Source organism: Rhipicephalus microplus, unplaced genomic scaffold (assembly GCF_043290135.1).
Source record: "Rhipicephalus microplus isolate Deutch F79 unplaced genomic scaffold, USDA_Rmic scaffold_214, whole genome shotgun sequence".
Lineage (NCBI taxonomy): Eukaryota > Metazoa > Arthropoda > Arachnida > Ixodida > Ixodidae > Rhipicephalus > Rhipicephalus microplus.
The window spans coordinates 92,553-98,552 of NW_027464785.1; positions in this window are offsets into that span (position 1 = coordinate 92,553).

The window sequence follows — 6,000 nt, forward strand, 5'->3', positions numbered from 1 at the left end:
GATGTCAATGGAAGGGGGCCGTAGAGGTCAACGCCAACGCGATCAAAAGGCTTGGCAGGGCACGGAAGTGGCTGCAATTCGCCAGTAGCACGTAGCGGTGTTGATTTGCGTCGCTGGCAGTCAGGACAGCACTGCACAAATTTGCGTACGAAATTGTACATGCCGCGCCAGTAATAGCGATGGCGAAGGCGTTCATATGTTTTGAACACCCCGGCGTGGCCACATTGTGGATCGTCGTGAAGAGAAGCGCATACCTGCAATCGCAAAGCGCGTGGAATGACCAGTAGCCACCGGCGGCCATCAGGAGAGTAGTTGCGTCGATGGAGAAGTTGATCGCGGATGGCAAAATGGAAAGCTTGACGTCGGAGGGATCGAGATACCGGAAGGTTGGGCGTACCGGATAGATATTCGAGAAGAGATGCGATCCACGGGTCACGACGTTGTTCGGTGGCAATTGAGTCAAGATTTAACGATGACAAGTACTGGAGGCACGTGTTTCCGCCCGTCGGATCTGGTGGCAAAGGTGAGCGGGACAGGGCGTCAGCGTCAGAGTGTTTGCGTCCACAGCGGTATACGACGCGAATGTCGTACTCCTGGATGCGGAGTGCCCATCGCGCAAGGCGGCCAGAAGGGTCTTTCAGCGTGGAGAGCCAGCAAAGCGCGTGGTGATCAGTTACTAGATCGAACGGGCGGCCGTATAAGTACGGCCGGAACTTTCCAAGCGCCCACACCAGAGCCAAACACTCTTTTTCTGTCACGCTGTAATTAGTTTCGGCTTTCGTCAGAGTGCGGCTAGCGTAGGCTACAACGTATTCTGAATAGCCGGGTTTTCGTTGCGCGAGGACAGCACCTAGCCCGCCGCCGCTGGCGTCGGTGTGCACTTCGGTAGGAGCCGTCGGGTCAAAGTGGCGAAGAATGGGTGGCGAGGTGAGCAGACGGCGCAGAGTAGTGAAGGCAACGTCACATGCAGGGGACCAGGAGGAGAGGTTCACGTCACCGCGAAGAAGCTGGGTTAATGGTGACATGATGGATGCGAAATTGCGAACAAAGCGCCTGAAGTATGAGCATAGGCCTACAAAACTGCGAAGTTCCTTCATGGTTGTCGGCTTGGGAAATTCTGCGACTGCTCGAAGTTTTGCTGGGTCAGGTAATACGCCGTGCTTCGACACGATGTGGCCTAGGATGACGAGCTCGCGTGCAGCGAAGCGGCATTTTTTCAGGTTAAGCTGCAGGCCAGCGTTGGTCAGACAAGTCAAAACCTGCCTGAGGCGAAGGAGGTGCGTAGGAAAGTCGTGCGAGAAAACCACGACATCGTCGAGGTAGCAAAGGCACATATTCCACTTGAGGCCACGTAGCGTATTATCCATAAGTCGTTCAAACGTGGCGGGCGCGTTACAAAGCCCAAAGGGCATGACGTTAAACTCGTATAGTCCGTCAGGTGTAATAAATGCAGTTTTTTGGCGATCGGCTTCAGCCATTGGAACTTGCCAGTAGCCAGACCGCAAATCCAGCGACGAGAAGAATTCCGCTCCGTGAAGGGTGTCGATGGCGTCATCAATGCGCGGCAAAGGATATACGTCCTTGCGGGTTATCTTATTCAAACGACGATAGTCTACACAAAATCGGATAGATCCGTCTTTCTTACGCACCAAGACGACAGGAGACGCCCAGGGACTGTGAGATGGTCGAATAACGTCTCTACGAAGCATATCTTCGACTTGATCGTTGATGACGCGGCGCTCTTCAGTGGAGACACGGTATGGTCTTTGACGCAGTGGCTGGTGTAGGCCAGTGTCAACATGATGCTTGACTTGCGACGTGCGGCATAGTTGAGGTTGGGACACATCGAAGGAATTCCGGAACTCATGCAGAAGATCAAGCAGATCGGCATGTTCGGTGGGAGTAAGGGTGTCGGCGATGGCGCTGGAAAACGTATCCTTAGACGACTCCTCGAGGGCCGACAGTGATTTTGGGTGGTCGCAGTATTCATCCGGGACATCAACCAAAGACGAAGGGTCGAGATCCTGCACGTGGCCGAGACATTCTCCCGCAAGCACAGTGACAGTTGTGGAAAGCGGGTTGAGTATGAACATATTGCTTCTTCCGGCGGTAAGGTCAATCGTTGCGAAAGGCAGCGGCAGAGCTCGACGACTCGTGAAGATATCGGAAGGCATAAAAAAGACTGTAGCGTCCGTGTAGGCGTTGCATGAAATCGGAACAAGTGCGAAGTTTTCAGGCGGAATATCGGTGTCTTCATGCACAAACAACTTCGGCGGCTGATGAAGAGCGTCAAGTAATGGGACATCACAAAAGGGTGAAAACTCAACTTCAGCGCGTGCACAGTCGATGACGGCATTATGGCGGGATAGGAAGTCCCATCCGAGGATGACATCATGCGAACAGACAGCAAGGACAATAAACTCCACAGTGTAAACAATGCCTTCGATGGACACTCTTGCAGTGCAGGCTGCGAGAGGCGTTACTTGCTGTGCACTTGCGGTGTGGAGTGACAGTCCAGAAAGCGGCGTCGTGACTTTACGTAATACACGGCAGACATTAGCGGCAATAACAGAAACAGCGGCGCCGGTGTCTACAAGGGCGAAAGTAGAATAACCTTCAACTGTTACTGCGACCACGTTAGCAGGAGAGGGGCGAGGGCTCAGACAGTTCGAAAATGGCGCAGTTCTTGCCTCTTGAACTGCGGTGCTTAGTTTTCCTGGTCAGGTCTGGGCCGGCGACGCATGGGGGAGGGCGATCGCCGACGAGGAGAGGGTGCGCGCGGCGTCACGAAGTCGGGGTCGTTAGGAGGGGCATAGCGAGGTGACGAGACCGGCCCGTATTGCGCGAAGGGTTGGCTGCCGGTTTGCGACGATCGGACATAGTCGCCGAACGCCTGAGGTCGACGGCGGCAGTAGCGAGCAACGTGTCCGGGAGTGAAGCAGGCGTAGCAAATCGGTCGGTTATCGGGCGTCCTCCAGGGATTGGCGACTGGTGCTGCCGCCCAAGGTGCAGTGTAAGCAGCCGGGTGTGCGGGCTGTGAGCGCGTGGTGTAGGATGGTTGCGGAAGCCTACGCACAGCGTCTGCATATGTGAACGGCGCTGCTACAGGCTGCATAACTTGCGAGCAGGCGACAGGAGGAGCCACAGGCTGTGCTGCATACGTTAGGGGCGCGGCCACAGGCTGCATGGCTGGCGGATAGGCGACAGGAGGGCCTACTGGCTGCGCGGCACGCTGGCAGTGGGCAAGGCTGGATAGAGGCGGCTCGTGGTGCGCAACAGGAACAGCTTGGGCAACCTCTTCCGAAATAGCAGTGCGAAGCGGGGCAGGTAGACGGGTGGTGGTCTCGTGAGTGAAGGGCACTAAAGAAAGTTGGCGGGCGACTTCCTCACGGACGAAGGCTCGAACTTGCTGAAGCAGTGGTGAATTGTCCGGCAGGGTGTCGAAACTGGACAATGACTCACCACCATGCTGAGGCTGCCGAGTCAGAGTGCGTTGCTTCTTTAACTCGTCGTAGCTCTGACACAAGCTGACGACTTCGGAAACTGTGCTCGGATTTCTTGCCAAGAGCATTTGAAATGCGCCGTCGTCGATGCCCTTCAGGATGTTTTTGACCTTGTCAGATTCGGGCATGGTGTCATTCACACGTCGACAAAGGTCGACGACGTCCTCAATATAGCTGGTAAAGGTCTCGCCAGTCTGCTGAGAGCGGACGCGCAAGCGCTGTTCTGCCCTCTGCTTGCGGACAGCCGGCCGACCGAACACTTCGGCACATGACGTCTTGAAGACGCTCCATGTGGGGATGTTTTGTTTGTGGTTATTAAACCACAATTCGGCGACGCCAGTGAGATAAAATATCACGTGGCCCAGCTTGTCGGCTTCATCCCACTTATTGTTGGCGCTCACCAGTTCGTAGTGCTCGAGCCAGTCTTCGACGTCGGTCCCATCCGCACCGCTGAAGACCTTCGGCTCCCGTAGCGTAGGATGGCCAGGGCAGTTGAACTGGAGCGAAGGCGTCGATGTAGTGGCGTTGGCAGTCATGACAGGTGGTAGCGTGCGGCTTCGCAGCTCCAGGGTGTAGCAACGGGGATTAACAGCACCTTCCACCAAATGTGAAGAGGTTTATTAGCCGTTAAAGGCAGCGACGAGACAGCGTGAAGAACCGTCCAGCGATCGGCACAGCAACGAACCAAAGCACGAGCCGAGAGAGCCGGGCGTTGGCGATGCTGCTTGCTGCTGGCACATCTTCTTCTTCACACATTGACGGGATCAAGACCAAGAACTAATTATGGTACCAAAACTATAGATTATCAGTATATTTCATTGCTCAATGCATACCCATCCCTAATCGAATTGGTTAATCAGTACTCAAGTATGTCTCGTTTTAAAAAACAAGTTAATTTACTTTTCCTGCCTCCTTGAAATTACAATTATTTTGCTTTGAACACGAAAATATGTAATTTTGTATATTTATGTAACTTTATAAAACTGTTAAACCTGAACAATTTAAACTTTGTATATATTTTGTGCGAATGTGTTTTTTGCTGTTCGTTTTCTGTTCATGTAAGTTGTGCAATGAGCATTGTACTTATTTTCTCTGATTTTGCTCCTGGCTGTCCGACGTGTAAGTCCGGGGTGAAGGACTCGTCAGGAGACATACGAGTCTCCTTTTGCCTTGCCTCGCGGACATATTTCATGTCATGTAACTATGTTCGAAATAAACTGAAACTGAAACTGAACTGAAACTGACAATTGACAGAAAATTTCCGGGTTATCACTACGGCTTGCGTTCACTACCGAACAAACTTGAATTCACGTTTATTGCGCGCAGTTTAATCAGAACCGTATAAAGCCACCTCGAACCTCCGTGAAGATTTCGGACGGCGTCTGTGTCGAGCGGTGCAAAGTTTTTCTTTTGTGTGTGTGAGGGATGCCGGTTTGCATAAAAATGAACAGAAACTCACATATTGCCTTATACGCATTTGTCAAAGACGGCACAAAGGCGGAATTCGTGTTTTTTTTTTGTCTCAGTCGATGTAATCACCTTCTCCACTCTAATAGCCTTTTGCATTAAATGTGGTCTTGCTCTTCTTCCAGGACCACAGTCACTGGAAGTTTTCTACACCTCGTCCGTTTTTGCATGACCTCCACCACCATAGGTTAAGCGTCTACGTCGCCTAACATCCGCTGGCGAATTTTTTCGTTTTAATTTACAGAGCTCTCTCCCTCCCCGTCTCGTTCATTACAGTAAATGACCTTATTTAATGCTTTCTTTACTCAGAAAACTATTATTAGGTATTTTTTACACGAAGATATGAAAATTGGATCACTTACGAGGCATTTAAGCACATTCTAACAGAAAGCAATATGTCAGAACTTTTTTTTAACATGTTTCACGTAGCCATGCTTACTGCCACAAAACATCTCACACTTCCTTAAAAAAGAAGAAGAAAAAGTAAGTTAGGCCAATAAGAGAGAAACAACTTTTATTGAAACGGCAAGTGTTAGAGGAGTTGACTCCCCTCCCTTAGATGGCAGCTAGGAGTCCTTGGGCCCTAGCGGCATCTTCGGCTTGCCTGATGACCTGTAGTTGGTCCTCGATGCTTGAGCTTAGCAGCGCGGTCTCCCACTGCTCCGTATTCATGTATGTGTTTGGCCCCTTCACGATGTTATGCCAATAAAACAAATATTTCTACGAAGCTCCATCGAAGATGAAGATGCAGTCATCATGAAAGAAGATGTTCCCCGACAGACCATACTGTGTAGTCTGAATGAAAAAAAAAACAAGTTTTGTGGTATTTATGTTTTTAAGTACCTTCTTTCTTCTTTATATTAGGATTATTTATTACTTGAAAGTTCTCAAAATATGATATAACGAATTCTCGGCCTATACCCATGAGTGTGCCCCGTCGCTGTGGTCTAATGGCTAAGGTACTCGGCTGCTGACCCGCAGGTCACGGGATCGAATTCCGGCTACGGCGGCTTCATTTCCGATGGAGGTG